This window comes from Lissotriton helveticus, chromosome 8 (genome assembly GCF_964261635.1).
Source record: "Lissotriton helveticus chromosome 8, aLisHel1.1, whole genome shotgun sequence".
Classification (NCBI taxonomy): domain Eukaryota; kingdom Metazoa; phylum Chordata; class Amphibia; order Caudata; family Salamandridae; genus Lissotriton; species Lissotriton helveticus.
Window position 1 is genome coordinate 905,193,478 of NC_136069.1, and position 19,003 is coordinate 905,212,480.

A 19,003-nucleotide genomic window follows, 5' to 3' on the forward strand; every position below is an offset into this window, starting at 1 on the left:
TTTACATTTTTAATTTTTAAATCAAAACACATCCTTCAATATTTAAGCAGCAATCTTAGAACTTTCACTGGTTGGGAGTTTTGTTTATGTTGGGAGGCTGTCCACCAATTGTGCCTGTGGCTCACACTGGGTTTTGCCATCTTGGTGCCAGCAGTACAGAGCAGAAAGGGTGTGGGGCGAGTACCTATGGTGTGAGTGATATGCACATCTGGAAGGACCCTAACAGAAGGTTATGCTGCTGGTACCGTCATGTCAGCTTGCGCCCCTGTGATCCCTGGGTGTTTTCTAGAGATGATGTCAGGGAGGAATGCTTCCCCTCAAGACCCATGAAAATTGCTGAGAGGCCTGAAATCTCCTTAGTGTGAAATGGCACAGGGGAAGTAGAAAGAAATATATCACCACTGGGCATTTATCACTGGATCTTGCATCTAGACCCAAGGGCAAAAGAAGTAAACAGTGGAGTCTGCGTCCTTACACACTATGGACCACGATGTGATGAAAAAGTGTCTCATACTGGCCATGTCTGATTCCAAAATGTTTTGAAAAACATAACTCACAATTTTAAAGCTGAACACTAATTGGGAGGAGTATACACGTGTTTAAAGTTAACAACAGATGAGTCCAGGTAAGTAACATTTTCCACAATATGTTCTGCACATTATAAATATATTTAGTATTATCAATTGGATGTTTGTAGTTGCAAATCATGGGCTAACACATCCGTGATGATCAGATGTACCAGCCTCAGATCAGGAGCAAACCATTAAGCCGTGGTGTCCAGTGAATTCTGAATCACTGGGGAGTTAAGTCAATTTCGCCTTTTCCAAAGATTATTGGATCCCCTTTCTGCTATTATTCAAGCCACGAGAATTTGGGCGCATTCCAGTTCTGTATATGCCCCCTTGCAGTGCCCCTGTTTACCATGCAGCATTCTGTTTTTTCACTCTGGTACTGGACTCTCAAACCTATCTTGTCAGTTCTTAGTCTGAGCCGGTTGTTGCTGGTGGAACTAACAGGTGCTTTTTATTGGGGAGACAGACTTATTGCTAATCATCATGCTTTGACTCAAGAGAAAGAAAGGCAGAAAATGAAAACAGTGACAAAGAGAGAAAGCAAGGATGGAAAATAGCATGCAGGAGTGAGATAAAGGGGCAGGGAGTGTGTGCTGGTGGGTGAAAGAGGCCTGAGGTGGAATCAAAACCAGACAGCCTTAGTATTCTATTACCCCAATATGAACCTGGGTCGGACACAGGCGTCTAAGAAAAATGTGGGCCCTAGCACTTATTCTTTTACAAATCAAGCAGATTATCCTGTTTATGAAATGTTTAGTTTACCATTTCCTGGACCCTACTTCGTTTGGTCTGGGTTTGAAAAAGAGCTTGCTCCTTCCTAAATTGGTAATGTTATTCAATGCCATGCATCCACTATATTTGTAATATTACCTCATAGCTGCAGCTCATCATTTCTCCTTTAAAAAGTACTTTTTCAGACTGACATTGGCAGCTGCTCTGAATCCCCTTGCACTTATCCACTTTGTCCAGGTGGAAACGCCATCTGTAGTCTCCCGTAAATGAAGTAACAACCTTTTATTCAGGTGGATCTGCCATCTGTATTCTCTAGTAAATGAAGTAACAAAATCCGTAAGCAAGCCTCGGTTTAATTTAAAACAGACTGAAATGGTCATATTTTTAATCTGAACCATACTCTTATTTTATGAAAAAGATTGAAAAATGATAAGTTGTGCTTTTATTCTGTCAAGAAGTGACTAATTCGCGTTTTACTTGATCGTTTTCATTTAGTCTGCTTTGTGATTAGAAATGTAATTTGGTAAATCAAGCACAATATTTTTTATTTAGTTGCTCAGTTTGTAAACTCAAAGGTAAACTCAAGTAAATGTACAGGAATTAGATCCCTGTGTACATAGACTTACGTTTGCATTTACGCATATATGTAAATTTCTTTAAAAAATAATCAACATTTGCACAATGTGATGTGAAAGGGTGTATGCAATGTTGAAAGTAATATGACTATTTGTTACATGTTTTTTATTACAATTCTTTTTTAGATTTTTTTAACACTTTTATACATTGTGAGGTATCTGAATGTATGCAATGTGTATAGTGATTTTACGCTTTTTCTTTAGTTTCTTTTTTAGTTGTAGACCTTTATACTGGTCATGTTATTCCCTTGCTCTACCGATTTTTGTGTGATTTTCTTGCAGTACCTCTGTGTGGTAATTTGTGGTGTGAAGCTTATTCAAGGGTGCTTGAAGTAGCCTTGATCCTGTTTGGGCTGTAGTAGTACTGGAGAAGAAGTGGATGTAGCTTTTCTAAAATACAACTAGCTTCCATTAGGTGTGTTTATGTCTGGCATTAACAAAGATGTTTTTGTTTTTAATAAAATATATATATTTATTATTCCTACATATACTATTTATGTTTAAAGGTGTTTTCACTCAACGCTCTTCATGCACTAGCTTGTTGTAATATCACTCACATTTTGCTTTCGCCCACCACAACATACAGCATGGGGCACAGGGCCAGCCCACTTTAACCACTGTCCTACTTGAATGTGCGTAACGGCATTTTGTGTGGGTGCGTATCCACACAATTATTACACCCCAAAAATGTGCCTCAACAATAAGACAATGTATTGATGAATCAGATACAGTGTTAAACCTAAATTTCATGAGACAAATTGTCCTCGAGGTAAGGCACCTTCCAACACATAAAAATATCAAACATTTAGTTATTTAAGTAAAGGGTCCAATCAATATAATTGAGTTCTGGATCAGTGGAATAATTTTAAGTGTTTTATTACAGAATTCAAAAGTTGCAGTACAGAATTATTGCCATGAAGGCTCTCAGCAAATACAGCATTGCAGAGATGTGCAAAATAAAAAATATTCAAAGTCCTAAATGGGAAGCAAATTCAATAGAGAAAAGGATAACATCCCCAGTAGCTCGGACAAGTTTTTTGGCTTATCACCAAAATCGAGGATTTTTATAGGAAATGTTCTCATAGAACAGAATTGAAATTGTAGATTTATTATGGTGTGGGCAAATGTATCATATTGTTAACAAATCAGAGCACAATTTTATTCAACATCACATTGCTTTAGCACCTAAGCACTATCCCACTACATGAATATTGATTCTGCCTTCTCTATGCTAATGTAATCCGGAGATGGCAGAACAAAGTAGATACATGAACAACATCAAGCTGTTATGAATGAATAGGATACAGTGAGCAAGTGGAAGGACCTTGACATAAGATACAATGTTGTGTTGAAGCTGGGAAGCTTGGAGATCAGCAGCAAGAACAATGTCTGTGGAAATACACAAACATGACTCTCCTTGCTGCAGAAATAACATTTGTTTTGGAAAACATGGCTGCCGGGCCCCAATGAAGGTCTAGTTAACAAGGGTCAGGAATACACACTTGTATATGTAATAGGAAATGTGTTTAAAAAATAATAGCACCATACCAGTGTGTACATGTGTAATCATTAGTAAAATGACATTTAAAACTACATTGTGCACGTTGTTTATGATGCGCAAAAATGTAAATGCACAAAAATAATGCCCCATCTGCTATTGTACAATGTACACATCTTAACAATCAGCAGTCCCCTTTAGTGCTGGGGGTATTGGTTCAGTGTTTGCTTTTACATAACATTTTTAATTCATTTTGGATTTTAGACAATGCTTGTTTTCATTTATTGATTGCCTTCATATTAAAATGACTCACAAACAAAATTCACTTTGACAAAGTCAAAAGATCAGCTGTCTAACCATTTGCCTTTACCACTAGCTTTTTTTGTGTTTTTATGGTAGCGTCTCTGTATTGTTCCTTAATTTTCTCTTTCCTCCTCCTACTTCACGATGTATATTCCCTTTTTTCAGACATACTTAAAGAGGAGAACTAATTTTGCATATTACTTCCCACTAGTGAAAGAGAACTCTGCACATAGGAGAAAAAACTTTCATAGGTGGAGATCTCTGTCTGCACCATCGTGAATTGCATTTACAAGTGTGTGAAGGTGTACTGCAGTAGTGCTACTAAACATATTTGTAAAATCCTTTCTAAATTAGCACTCATTTTTTCTATCATGTTGTTTAGTGCATCATCTTTCCTTTGGGAGCAGTATTTTCTGTCTCCTAAGGTTCATTAGGAAACTTGGTGCATTCTAAACAGATTCCTTTAATGCTGTTGGTGAAGTATAAGATTGTGGCTGTAAGGCAGCATCCAGTATGTCTAAATGCAAGTTCAGAAAAGTAATAAGTGAATCAAGGCAACTACATTAGATTTAGGTTGAGGTGAGTAGAATTATACATTTTTCTATGAAATTGGGTGAAGGGCACATGGTTCAATTTGCAAAGTTTATGTACGTTGCTCATACCCACCTCGGCTAAATAGTCCCTGCTGTAAAACCTTTTGTAAATGAATTTGCCTCCAAACCATAGATTTTTTTTGCCATAACATTTAGTTGGGAAGCTTCTGCTGGTGAAAGAAGGTTCGGCAGTTTGTTTCTCCCACAAACTTCTTGATTGAAATGATTTGTAACGCATTATTTTTAAATACGTATCTTATCTGAGAATGTTTTGATTGGCAGTATTTACAATTTTTGGTATGTCTTTTGCCTACTCAACAGCCTTTATTCGTGTGTAGGGTACTTCAATAGGCCTCCCTTTGTTTGGTCAAACAGGATACACAATGCTACTTGAAAGTCTCCAGTGTTTTGACCTACCAACACCTCAAGCACTGCTTGCACATCATCCAGAACTGAATGTCCAGTGCCTACCTGCAGCTCAGCTCAACCACAATAGAATTTCTCTTACTCGCAAGAGCAGTAAACAAGATACAGTACAAACCTGGCTCAATTACTTGTACCTTGCTGGCTTTGAACTCCAACATTCACCGAATGACAAGTCACTTGGATTCCCCCTGGACACCATCAAGGAACACATGGTCAAAAAAACAAAGCCTCATACTAGCTATCTCTTGTAAACAAAGTAAAACCATTTCTTTTAGAAACGGACTTCAGGATCGCTGTTAAAACACTCGCATTCTTGCATCTAGATGGTGATAATGCCCTACTCCATGGCCTTCCAGACTCCACACTGGCCCCCCCTTATGGGTATTCTACATGCCACAGCACGTCTCAACCTGGACCTGAAGAAATATGATCACAATGCTCCCATCCTAGTGGATCTTCACTGGCTTCAATTGCCAGACTGAACCATCATAAAAAGACAGCTGCATAATTTATAAAGTCATCACAACTAGCATCGCTGATTATCATGCAGGCAGGCTCCTCATCTCTGGTGGATTTTGGCACACCCACAGCCAGAACACCATCAGACTGCAGACTGAAAAGGGTAAAAAGGAGAAAAGACAGCTGGCACTTTCCATCTTTGAACCCAGGATCTGAAAAAAAACCCACCCCTGTATCCATCAAGATAACACTGCTCCAATTTAGGAAGAGTTGATGACTCACTGCTTTAAAGAACACTAGATCACAATCCATTAACAGCGCACAAACCTGCTTCCTCTCCTATTATTCATTGATTGTATGCTTGTAGCTGACCATGGTGTGCTCTCCGTTGTCTTTTGGGGAGGTACGTGCTATAGAAATACAAAATACATATATAGATACATACATATTTTGAGTATATTGAGCTATTCAAGAATAAACTGATCATATAGAATTATAGATTGTTTGCAGTCAATAACAGGGTTGTTTTCCACCAAGAGGTTCCAAGTGACGTCAAATGGACAATGGGACCAAATCTTGAGTTGTCTATGATATCACTTGAAACCCAGAGTTGGAAAGCATCCCTGAGTCATGGAGGAACCATATACAAATTGGCCTGACCTCTGTCAATCCCCACCTAAAATTACCTATTCTAGGTTTCTTAAACTACAACTTTTTGTGTAACCCATAGCAAGATACTGATGAAAATAAAATCTTCTTGATTTAGTTGATTTTGAGCAATCACTTATGTGTAGATCTGTGTATACTTACTCAATCAATCAATCAATATGGGGGATTGTAAGCACGCTACTCACCCATGAGGGTCTCAAGATGTCGTGGGGGACGGGCAGCTCCGGTCAGTCGAAGAGCCAGGTCTTGAGTGTTTTCCTGAAGCTGTTCAGGAAGGGGGCGCTTCTGATGTTGGTCGGGAGGTTGTTCCAGGTCTTGGCCATGATGTAGGAGAAGGCTCTTTCACCTGTTCTGGCTTTGCGGATGCACAGGATTTCAGCGAGGTCAGCGGATCAGAGGTCTTTTCTTGGGTACATGGAAGGCACCCTCTCGTTGAGGTATTAGGGCTCAGTGTTGTGGAGGCATTTTTAGGTGTGGGTAAGCATCTTGAAAGTAACTCTCTTCTCAACGGGGAGCCAGTGGAGGTCTCGCAGGTGTTGGGTGATGTGTTCGTGTCGAGGGATGCCAAGGACGAGTCTGGCTGTGGTGTTCTGTATTGTCTGAAGCTTGCAGAGCAGAGACTTACTGATCCCGGGGTAGAGAGTGTTTCTGTAGTCCAGTCTGCTGGTTATGAGTGTGTGGGTTACGGACTTTCTTGATTCGGGGGGGAACCATTTGAAGGTTTTTTGGAGGATGCAGAGGGTGTTGAAGCAGCTGGATGTGACGGCGTTGACATGTCGGGCCATGGAGAGGGAGGAGTCAAGTACGATACTGAGGTTTTGGGCATGGTCCGTGGGGGTGGGAAGGCCCAAAGACGAGAACCTCTGTCTTCTCCAAGCTGTGCTTCAGGCATCTGCCGCTCTTTAAAAGATGGGACGTCCTTCATTCCTTGCTGGAAGTTGAGTCGGGTGGTGATGGGGTCCTTGGTGAGGAAGAGAATGAGCTGGGTGTCGTCGGCGTAGGATATTATGCTGAGCCTGTGCTGTCTGACGATGTCGGCGAGGGGGGCCATGTAGATGTTGAAAAGCGTGGGGCTGAGCGATAATCCTTGGGGTACTCCGCAGTTGATTGCCGTGGGTTCGGAGAGGAAGGGTGGCAGTCTGATTCTTTGTGTTCTGCCGGTGAGGAACGAGCGGATGCAGTCGAGGGCGGTTCCTTGTATGCCGGCGGTGTGGAGTCTGGCGGTAAGTGTGCGGCGGGAGAAGGTGTCAAACGCTGCCGAGAGGCCAAGTAGGATCAGGGCCGTGGTGTGTCCTTTGTCAAGGAGTGTGCGAATGTCGTCTGTAGCAGCGAGTAGAGCGGTCTCTGTGCTGTGGTTGCTGCAGAATCCAGATTGGGAGGATTCGAGAATGGAGTTTTCTTCGATGAATTTTGTTAGTTGTGTATTCTCGGTACTACAAATGTTGGTGGTATAGTACCATATGTAAGCATTGCTCTGAAGCCTTTAAATATGTTATCTATGTATATCTTAATTATCTTGTATACTGCAGCTCATTTCTACATCATCATCCCCTCAAATACTGTGCCGTGCCTCAGCGACAAAAGACTGTACAACTAGCTAAAAAACACAAACTCATATTAGAGAGGGGGAGTGTGCATTTTGCATGTGGAGGTTATCATCAGTGGAGGGGGTTTGCAGGCTTCAGGCAATGGTACTTCACTGATAAACACAATAATATGTAAAGATATGGAAAAGGGAGGAAAAGGAGGAAGAAGGAGTGGAACACTTCCTATAAATATTTTCTGAAAAATCCCTAACAATTTCTGAAAAGGCTTACCCCTATTGATTACTTTTAAAATGTTAAAACATGCATTCTAAAATTATTAACATTTCTAACAAGCATATAGGTTGTGTAAAAAAAAAAATCATACCTAAATTTAAAAATGTAAAATATCTCACAGACAAAAGACTAAAAGTGTCACAAATGCTTTATCAAGATATGGAAAACACATATTTATTTTTGTAATTTATAAAATTAGGGCATAGTAACACCTGACTACTAATAATTGCATTGTTTATTAAGGAAGTTGTAATGTGTGCAGATCGACATGAAATTCAGATTTGAAGTTTAATAATAATTTAATAACAGGAATCCAGTAACTTAACAACAGTAGTATTCAGGTAGGTAGAGTAAGGAAACAAGATCGTTTTCCACATGGTCTCTGATGCCGTATCTGACATCTACTTGGCAACAATTCTTGATTATGTTGTCTGGTGTTTCTCATATGCAGATCTAATGTTTTATATGGGTTGTCTATGTTGTGCCAGTAGATTTAATTTTAGAATGACTATGAAGCACTGTTAATGGATTTCATAATGATTTTGCTCATGGTTGTTATAGCTGGGCTGGTAGCAGTATTAGATATTAATCTTATGATTATGTTTGTTGTTTGTTGTCAAGAGGCGATTATCCTCTTTGGCTGGGCTGATTATTTGCTTTCTCTTGTAGTACTTTAATGTGTCACATAAAAAAGGTGATGAGGCCATGTGTCTGTGGGGGAAACGTCGTTTACAACGTGGTGTTTACACTGCACGACCTTTTCCACGCAGCTATTACAACGCAAGTCGTTACTACGACTTGTGCTGGATGGTGCTGTGGGATAAGGAATGTTGTAATTTTATATTCCAACACCTTCCCTACTGTTACGGGGACTGGTGTTGGAATCTAAAATTATAAAATTCCTAAATCCGCGCTGTCAAGTACCGCGATCTAAAAGATCGCGTTGTACTGACATACATCCGTCTGTGGGCATGGTATCCTCATCGTCTACAACATACTTGTAGGCAATTACTATTTATGGAACTTGACCACGGAGTAAGAGTAGCTTTTAATATATTGCATTTAAACTCAACAGTTTAGGATTTCAGTGGGCTCTAAATTCTGTTATGCTCAAAGAATTCTACCATTAATAGAATGTTCTGTAACTGCAGTTACCAGTATCTAGGAGAAAGAACCGTTTCATTGTCCTAACCATATTCAGGTCTTCACGTCTGATCTTTTCATGCATCTGGCTTTGCTTCAGTCTTTATCTATGACACTTAGAGATAGTGAACATAGAAGATATATTTTGAATCTCTGTGTATTTAAACTTTGAGAGTGTCAGGAAGGAAAGCTTGAGTGATTGTTCGGTTATTTTTTTGGGCTGTACATTATTGATTAATATGTGCTAACTGGTTGTGCCAGCAATCTGCACATTTGCCAATTACTTTAACTAATACTTTCATTTCTAATGCTTTCTTTACCATAATTTGAGTGTGTGCAATCTCAGATTTCTGGAATGGGAATACTAGAGTCGGATCTGCTAAACATTTCTTCCACTAGGGTTACTATTGTTTGGTGTCCCTATTCTCTGCAGTGCTCCATTCAGTGGCAGCTCTCTTCTAAACGTGTACCATCTCCTTGCATATACCTCAAGGAGTAGCTGGTCTCCGTGTCTCACTTTAAAACTGTATACTAAGGGATAAAGATATGTGCAACCATTTAATGGGATAATTACAATCAACGTTGTGGTGGTTTGGGGAGGAATTTCGAAAACGTAATGGGCGCAATTCACAAAGATTAGTTTATGAGGTGTGACTCACTCTCCTAGTACTCCTGGTTTACCCATAAACTTAAGGTGTAAGCAATTAGTGCTTTTAGCTTATTCCTGGCCCGCATCTGGAAATCAGGAGTAAGCCCTGAGTAAGTGACAGCAAAATATTTGTGAATTGGGTCTGAGAAATTTTACTTTCCAAATTATTTGAATTCAGGTAAAAACATTTTTGGCATAAGATGAGGGGAAAGCCTGACAGGCTGGAATTGTTTTGGTGGTTCAACTAGAGCCTATTACTAGGTCCATTTTAATTCAGATGAGGCTGGTAACAACAGGTGTTACTGTCCTCATTGGAATCATGAGATTCGCAGGACCTTTGCAGATCTTTCTACATGGATGAAAGTCAGTTGAAATTGAGGTCCTGATGAGAGAAGCATATCTGGAGTTTAATGATTCCTCTAGTAATTTCTCATCCCTCAGGAATTCTCAGAGTTCCTCTTGGAATCACCTTCAACTCCTTGGAGTTAAAGGGAAGCATCGTTAATTCAGGGGTGGAGGACGCAGAATCAACACCCGAGTATATAGCGCTCTGGCAATGCGGCCTTTAGTGTCTCCCCGCACAAATGGGAAGCAATAGTCATACAACAAAGGAAATAATGGAATTTCAAAGTTTAAGTCAAAATCCTTTGTCAGGTATTGTGTTAACTACGTTTGTATCAGAAATTCAGGCACAAGCGATGGATGGCCAGCATCATTCATTGTAGTTGTGCGATAATATGAGTTTATGCATTATATGATAATATGAGCTCAATTACCAAATTAAGAAGAAAATTAAAAAGAGGACATTATGGTTCAAGTTTGCTTAATTCCCAAGGCCAAAGAAAATGTACTAGTATTTCGATCCTTTGAAATGAAGAAAGCGTACACAGTGTACCATTCTGTTATCTGCTTAAAATTCCTTACAAATAAATTGAAAGGATGAAAAGAAATTATCATTACTATCGGTTTATTAACTGCTTTTATATTCACTTTGTCCTGTACTGTCTGCCCCCTCTGCTCCTGAAGGTTCATGTTTGAATTGTGCCAACATTTCTGTGGTGAAGATTCCCTCCCAGTTCTCAAGTGGGCGCCAAAATTAGTAGTCCTGCTTTTCACATTACTAAGTCTGTTATGCAGTCCAGTGGTGGCATGCAGACAGAATAATTTCCCTGGATGAGTACTCCATTCACCCTTCAGTCTGAGCTGTGTGGAAACCAACTTGTACATCAGATGTGGCCGATACAGTGATCTGTGTTACATGAAGGATGTGTCTTTTTTATCAGCGTTGTCCAGACTAGGTGGGGTTGCTAAAATCCAGAGTTTATCAGAACTCCAATATTTATAGTTTTCCCTTATCTGGATAAAAAGGGTAAATGTACCAGAATCAGCTTTAAGAAACATGTTTTAACTGGATTGTTCTGTGCGGGAAGTCCTGTGGTCGGAGGAGTTCAGAAATTACAAATTTGTTTCTGAAGAAGGACAGGCTTATACATTAGTCATGTTTATCATACTGGGCACGTTTGCTGAACAGATGGAGTATTATCAGCATATGTTTGTAAAGGCAAGTAATAAATGTGAATGATAAGAAGTAGAGGATATAGGAAGGTATTTAAAAGTTGATGAGCCATAGTTCAGTGTTGTGATCAAAAACACAAGGGCACAGGTCAAGGACACAAGATTTGCATGCAAGAACTCCAAACAAAAAAGCATATCTCCAACTTAGTGAACTACATTAATACATCTGAAAAAAATTGTGTATGCCTATCTCCTCTTCACTGCCTCCTTAGGAAAACCCTGTTAATGGATCTTACCTCGAACAATTGATTACAACAAAATGGTCACAACTACTTCAAAATCATCAACCCAGCAAACCTATCCAAAGCTGCAGCGAAGAACTTAAAAAACAAATTGCTCAAAGACCTCCCAGAAACCCTAGGCATACAATAAATGGAACTGGTATTCTATGCACTTCGGTCCACGAAATGGAAAGACATCCTTATCAATAGGTTACATGTCTCCAAATCAGCCAGAATCCCATACCGTACTATCTCAGTATCTCACCCTCTAAAAGCTTCAGAGGCAAAGTTGTCATATCTGTTTACAAAAATGGCAATATCCTGATCCAAGCAGCTGAACACAACCTACAAATCTTTAACCTTCACTTCTCTGCACCCCACGTGGCCCCACCAAGATCTAAACCAACACATTACCCCCACAACTCTTAATGCAGAGACACACAAACACAACATACTCATCCCCACATGAACCATCTTCTTCACAATCAATCAAGCACCCTGCCTCATTCACCAGAACTATCACACAAGATAAAACAAACTTAAATTAACCACACTCCGTGAATAAATCACCCTTAAGAACCCAGCCTTCCAGATATAGTGGTACACCCCTTTCATGCAGCTCATCCTTAGGAAACAGCAATGATGTTCGAACCATTACACAACTTGCACTGGACCCCAATGAACCACACCATAGACCACACCATACCCATCAAACTCAAATGCTACTTTCATAGACCAGTTAATGGAGATCATCACAGCTAACTCTAACATTCAATCTAATAACATATTCCTAGGCGATTTTAATTTACAGTGAGACGACAATAATAACAAACAGGTCAACGCACTTAAAGACTTTTTAACAGATCTAAACCTTACACAAGCCTGCACACAGCCAACACACTCGAAAGGGGCAACCTTAGACTGGCTAATCTCGAGAATCAAGGATACCTCAATCCACTCAATTGTTCATTGCGATTGGTCGGATCACCATACCATACCCTTCCTGATACCCACCTTGAAAAGGAACAAGACCACGGAGCCTATCAAACTCAAAAAGTGGACTCAGGACACCAACGACCCTAATATTGAGCTACTAGTAGCAAGATGTGAGAAGGACATAAATCCGCCTAACAACTTGCTGAATGTGAACAAAGTCACGGATCAATAGACTACGTCAATGACGAATATAACCAACTCCACCATGCCACTAAAACTGAAAAGAGTCACAGAGAAGATAAAACCACATGGTTTAATGGGACACTGAATGAAGATAGGCAAAAACTGAGACTTGCAGAAAGAAAATGGAGACAGCACCCATCATCCCCCCAGCTGAAATCTCTCAAAAAAATCAGAAACGAGTACAACAAAAGGGTCCTCAATTCCAAAAAGGAATTCTTTAGATCGGAACTGGACAACGCCAAAAACATACCACGGAAATTATTTGAGATGTTAAAGCAACAATCCAATAAGTTGGCCAAATCTGCCCAAGAAACTAATAAAACTCAACTTAGCTGCAAAGAATTCTCAACATTCTTCACTGACAAGGTCAACCTGCTAGAAAGAGTGCTCAGGATGGCAGCCGACAACCTTCCCAACCAACCACCCACACTGAACAATGCTACCTCGACAAACGATCATGATAGGGTGAAAAACAAGGCACAATGGGCCACCTTCAAGCTATATGACCAGAATTCCATTGTCAAAACTTTCTCGGATATCAAACCTAGTAACCACTACAATGACCCACTCCCCGTTAAATGCCTAAAAAGAATCAACTGTGGAGGGTGGCGTGGCACTCTGTTAGGTGGTCTAAAGTATAATGCGTTCAACTTTTAGGTGCTGACTGGTCTGCTCCCTCTGCCCTTTGGGGAGTTATAAATGTATAAAATGAATGCTGCCTGGTTTGACAGGTTGCCCAGTCGCACTCTTCTGGGGGGATCACTTCCTTTAATTCCAGTTCAATTTTATCAAAAGGTATGCCAAAGTGATCCAATTGTTGCACTGATTTTATTAATTTGTTATTCAATTTTTTCCAAAGTAAAGCTGTTACGTCACAGCCTTGTGAAAATTCATCAACTTTCCATTTGATAATGCAAATAACTACAAGTTCATCCAAATGCCCAATGCATTTCGTGCTAAACGCACTTCATCAGGGGAAATACATATCTGTAGGGTAAAATCAGAACGAGGGGTAATTAATGATACGGAAGCAGGTCACAGTCTGTGTCAAGCGTAAAGTGTTATTCTCAGGGAGTGACTATAAAACGTCTAAGGGTGGGTTTAAACGTGGATAAAGAAAAACGGACTAGAAAAGTGAAAGTGGAAGCCAAACAAGTCAACAAATGTGGCCCGAGTAAAGATATCAAGTAAATAAAGGGTTGAAGCCCCGGGCATTGATTTCATGAAATAGAATAACATGCAGGTATTATCTGGTACCGTAAGTTTAAACCAGGTGCCGTGTGCATTATCCGTGTGACCGAGGCAGTGAACTACATCGTGTGAATACTTGGTGTGAACGTCAGCGTACTATGTGCTTGCTGCTTAAGTAACAAGTCGCCATGTGGCACTCACCGATCACCGGATGGTGGGGACGCGTAGTTAGTAACCGCCGCTCTCAACCTCAATCGGGTTAGTGTGTGTTCGCGCATGCGCATGACGCGCGTAATATGAAATTACCTACGTAACCCAGGTAACTTCAATCGTGGATTTTACCTAATCTAAACACGTTTAAAGGATGTTTAACAACGTGTTAGGATAAATATAAACGGCATCATCAGAAGGGTACTGTCCGAACAAAAAACAGTGCATGTCTTAGTGGTATAGGAGTGCTCGGTATGTAATACCGCTCGCGGCCATGTTGGTACGGTCAATAGTAAGTCAGTGATTCATTAAACAATGCTATCGACCAGCATAAAACAGGTTTAAATGTTACATATTTGATACTACCAAAGGTAACAGCCACGTATTCTGTGTGGTAACCAATTGTAAAATTGGGTCAAGGAAAATAAGAAAAATCTTAACAGAAAATGCAATCTAAAAAAGTGATGGTGTAAACAAATACAGTGAAATTAGTAATCACAGTGTCTCTCAGTTGACTCAGCGAAATCGCTTGGAATCATGCTGGATAAGAACCCTGACATGTAAGCCCACATCAAATCGCAATAGCAAAAAGTGCCTAGTTTCACTTGAACTATATTAGAAAAGTGAAACCACTCATTTCTACGCGGGGTCCTCATATTGGCAGCCCAGTCCTAAGTTATTTCAAGGATTGAATATGGATGTACAGCTTTAGCAGGTCTATCAAAAATGTCCACAGCGCCACTAAAAGCGTGTCTCAATGCGGCCGCAAGACTCATTACCGGATCTAGGAAATACGACCATATCTCCCCACACCTGAAAGCTTTAAACTGGTTACCATACGCAGCCAGATTTCAACTTAAACTGGCATGTATTACCCACAAAGCGCTCCATTACAAAACACCAAGGTACTTAGCCCAGAAAATTGAGCTATCAGGGAGAAGCAGACCAGCCAGGAGTGCCAGAGAGCTGCTGCTGAAACCACCCATCTTTCAGAAGAAGAAAACATATGACAGAGCTTTCTCCAGAGCAGCCCCTAGAATCTGGAACTCACTCCCACCAAACATTAGAAAAATTCCAAACACGGCAAAATCCAAGAGGGAAGGGAAGATCTTCCTAATGAGCAAGTTCCTTCCTTAGGCAAGACTGTTCATCACCAGCACCGTGATATAGGTGTTACCAACACAGAACAGCAACGTATGTAAAGATAAAGTCTCCAGTTAAGCTGAAAATAGTCTTTAACAGTACTGTACTACTCAGGACTCGTTTTGATGTAGAAATCACGGAAAAAGACACATCGGACGTTTTTGTATAGGAATACTGTTACACCTTGTACACTTATCAGTTCCCAAAAATTTCATTTGAAATTGAGAAGATAGACATGTACAGGAATATTATTTATATATTTGTTAATGCTGCTGTACAAGCTGTATCTCAAACCTACCTCATGTAACTGTGAAGCTCTCTGATACCCAAGAGTCATGTTTGCGCTATATAAAACTCTATAAATAAAATAAATAAATAAATATATGATGCTCACTATATTACACACTCTTCAAAATCTAAAGACCTACACCATACACCTAAACCATCCTCGATAAACAATTGTTTCTCAAACAACTTTATCCTCCACACACACATCTCATCAACCTACTTCAACTATTACTCTCTCCCTCTTTATAACACTCACTCACACCCATATCTTCACACTTTCAACACTCTAACACTCATTGTAAACCCTGGCCCGAACACTTATGACATCCCTTGCCCGCCTAACCATGCACAACAAAGAGAGACAGTGACTCACACATAAAAAAAAACATGGACATACCCTCCTGAAATGACAACAAAACACAACCTACCTATACTCAACTTGGCACTCATTACACCACAAGACAAAGTAATTTCCAAAACAACGAGATCACACCATGCACAATTACCTTCACAAAACACAACAAAAGATCTTGGGCTAAAATCTACACAAGCGGTGCAATACACACAAACCATTACCAACACTATACCACTACACACTGCTCCTACCTTAAACTACTGTGACATGACTAGCACAACTGCAACAGCTGGACCTCCTCCATTCCAAATCCATAATACCACTTTGCAAACTATAATCACCACTAATTAATTAATTAATTAATTAATTGTGGGTTTATATAGCGCTAGAATCAACTCCCGGAGGAGTATCTCCGCGCTTCGACCGCTGGGGAACCCGTCCTGGCTCACCCTGAGAGATGGCCCCTAATGGGTATCTCTAAGGTGCGACCAAGCATCCCCGGCGGTCTGGGGGGCCGTTGTGAAGATGAGGCAAGCTAATGCCCAGAGTTGCCGAGTGTGGTCCCTGACTGGAGTAGGCACCGAGGCGAGAATTATCGAGCCCGCTGACCCTGGTCCACGACCCTGCCGCGTCGGGAATCGAACCCTGGTCCCGGGCCGTCCTCTGCTTACGGGTCTGCCGCCTCTAACCAGTGAGCCACACCACTCCACACTCCACTAATGACACCACCTACCAACGTCTACACTACACCCAATCTCTATTCTAATTCTGACAATAACGCTGTCCTGGAAGAGGTTACGAATACTCCAGAAAAAACGGAAAACAACATTAAACACCTAAGGATGGAAATAAATAAAAACCATGGCAAACACACTCCCATCTAACATTACCCTGACCTCTATCATCCAGACAGTCAACAAACTTAACTCTTCCCAAGAGCTCAAAACCAAACCACCACTCAGAATATTCAAAGACCCCCTGGACAACAATCCTCCTACATGCCATCATACAGAGACCCTAGCGTACAACAAATCAAAAGGAAATAGAGAACCTCCTCGAATCATACAATGCTACAACTACAAAAGGTCTACAACAAGATAGATTCACAATATCTGTGCAAATAAGAAACTACAGACAAAGTTGAACCCAAGAATCTATAGGAATACAGAATCAAATTATCTCTAAACAAACGCTTCAAGACAAAAGCATGAAGACCACTAAATCAGACATCCAATGTATGCTACACAATTGCAGGTCAACAATCATACATGCAACAGACATAGCTGAAATGAATCTAGCACAGGAAATTGGCATTACTCTCCTGACAGAAACATGACTGAATGATTTTGCTTCACCACTCTTTAGTTTCTTGTCCCTCCCCCCCAACTTTTAATAAAACGCATTGATCTGCAGGGTCACAAGGGAGGTGGGATAGGAGTCAAACACAGAAACACATTACAATCAACACTTTCAAAATATCTAGGAGTGGAACTCTCTGCAACAGGCTCTAATAATACGAGATCATATCATCTACCATCCTCCAGGAGACCAACAATGTTTCTGTAAACAACTAATAGATCTCTTAACACAGCAGACCCCCTTGAGACCAACAACATATTTGTCGGGGACTCCAAAGTAAATTGGAATGACACCAACAACACCCCAATATCTATTCTCAATTGTTTCCTTGATAACAACTACCTAAGACAACACTGTGACAACACAATCCATGTGAAGGGGGCCATTTTATGATAACCAAACCAACACTTTGACACTCAACTTAATCCTACCAGCAGACCGGTCTGCCAACCATATCATCTTCTTCCATCTACATCTACATAGACACAATGGGAAAGCCTCACGGACCTAAACGCTGGGTAAGGGAGAGCCAACAAATAGACACTAACAAGCTAACAGTCAAGATACGTGCTAAAGCACTACCAGCAATAGGAAAACACATGGTAGAATACCTAAAAGTACACTACAAACGGGAGATTATCAGACATACTCAACCATGTAGCACCTCCAAAACTAAAAAGACTTAGAAGTAATCCATCATGCACATGGTTCAATGAAGAAATCAATATAGTAAGAAGATATCTCAGATGAGCTAAAAGAAGATGGAGGCAAACCCCCCAGCATCACACCTCACACTCTTATGCAATGAAAGAAGCAAATACAAAAAACATATTTACACAGATAAGATCAAGAGTGTTGAACGATCTATCACTGATCACAACTGCAACAACTCAACACCCCACACAGTTCAACAGTCAATACAAGTGACCAAGGCAGATGAATTACTCAGACATTATGACCAGAACTTCTGAAGAACAATGCATTATGGCAAGAAATATGAACCGACAACGTGATTTCATTAAAATCATTTCAGACCTAAATTCCATATCCCACATTGTTGACCCACTACCCTAAATACTAGTCAAGGAACTCAGACACTTCCTCTCACTCCTTTGGACCAAAATAATCAAGACATCATTATCCCATGGGACAATCCCAGACTGCCTGAAAGTAGGTGAGGTCACACCACTCCTCACGAACCCAGGAGCTGTCCACAAAGTTCTGAACATTTTTCGGCCTGTAGCAACCCTCCTATTTCTGACAAAATATATCAAAAAATGTATACTGACACAGCTCAACCAACACATAAAAAAACAGGATCTACTTAACATCCTCGAGTCAGGTTTCAGAGCATTATACAGCACGGAAACTCTAAACCCGCCTACACTAAATGTCACAGATGGCATTTTCAAGGCGATGGTCACAGGGAACTCCTGCCTGTTTATACTACTGGACATATCATCAGCATTCAACACCGTCAACCACAAAAGACTACTAAACACACTTAAAGCAAACATGGGCATAGAAGGTACAGTTCCTAAATGGTTCACCTCTTACCCCTACAACCAAACTAGCAAAACTGCAAGATGTGTGCTATGAAACATTACTCATACACTAAGGAGTCCCCAAAGGAACAGTTTTATCACCCATTTCATTCAGTCCCAACATGGAGCCTCTGACCGCAATTCTACAAGAGGCCAACTTTTCTTACCACCTACACTCTATGACAAGCAACTCTACCTGAAAATATGCTCCCTGGAAAACATCCTTCATCTGAACGAAACACTAAAGGAAGTTCAACACCGGCTAGCCCCACACCACTTAAAACTCAACACACTGAAGACAGAATTCCTACTACTAGCTGCTCCAGGGAACTCCCCCCAATCCAAGAATGTGTCTCTCCCACTTAGATGCACTAATCTGTAGTCCCAGCATAATGAACTCTACCAAACCTCTAGGAATCACACTAGTCAAACATTTGAA

At 40.5% G+C, this 19,003-nt stretch overlaps 1 protein-coding gene across 1 annotated transcript in view; it reads left to right on the forward strand.

Annotated features, from left to right (window-relative positions):
- Positions 1-19,003, forward strand: part of PHLDB2 (pleckstrin homology like domain family B member 2) — a 453,671-nt gene that overhangs the window by 171,999 nt on the left and 262,669 nt on the right. The window lies entirely within an intron of this gene.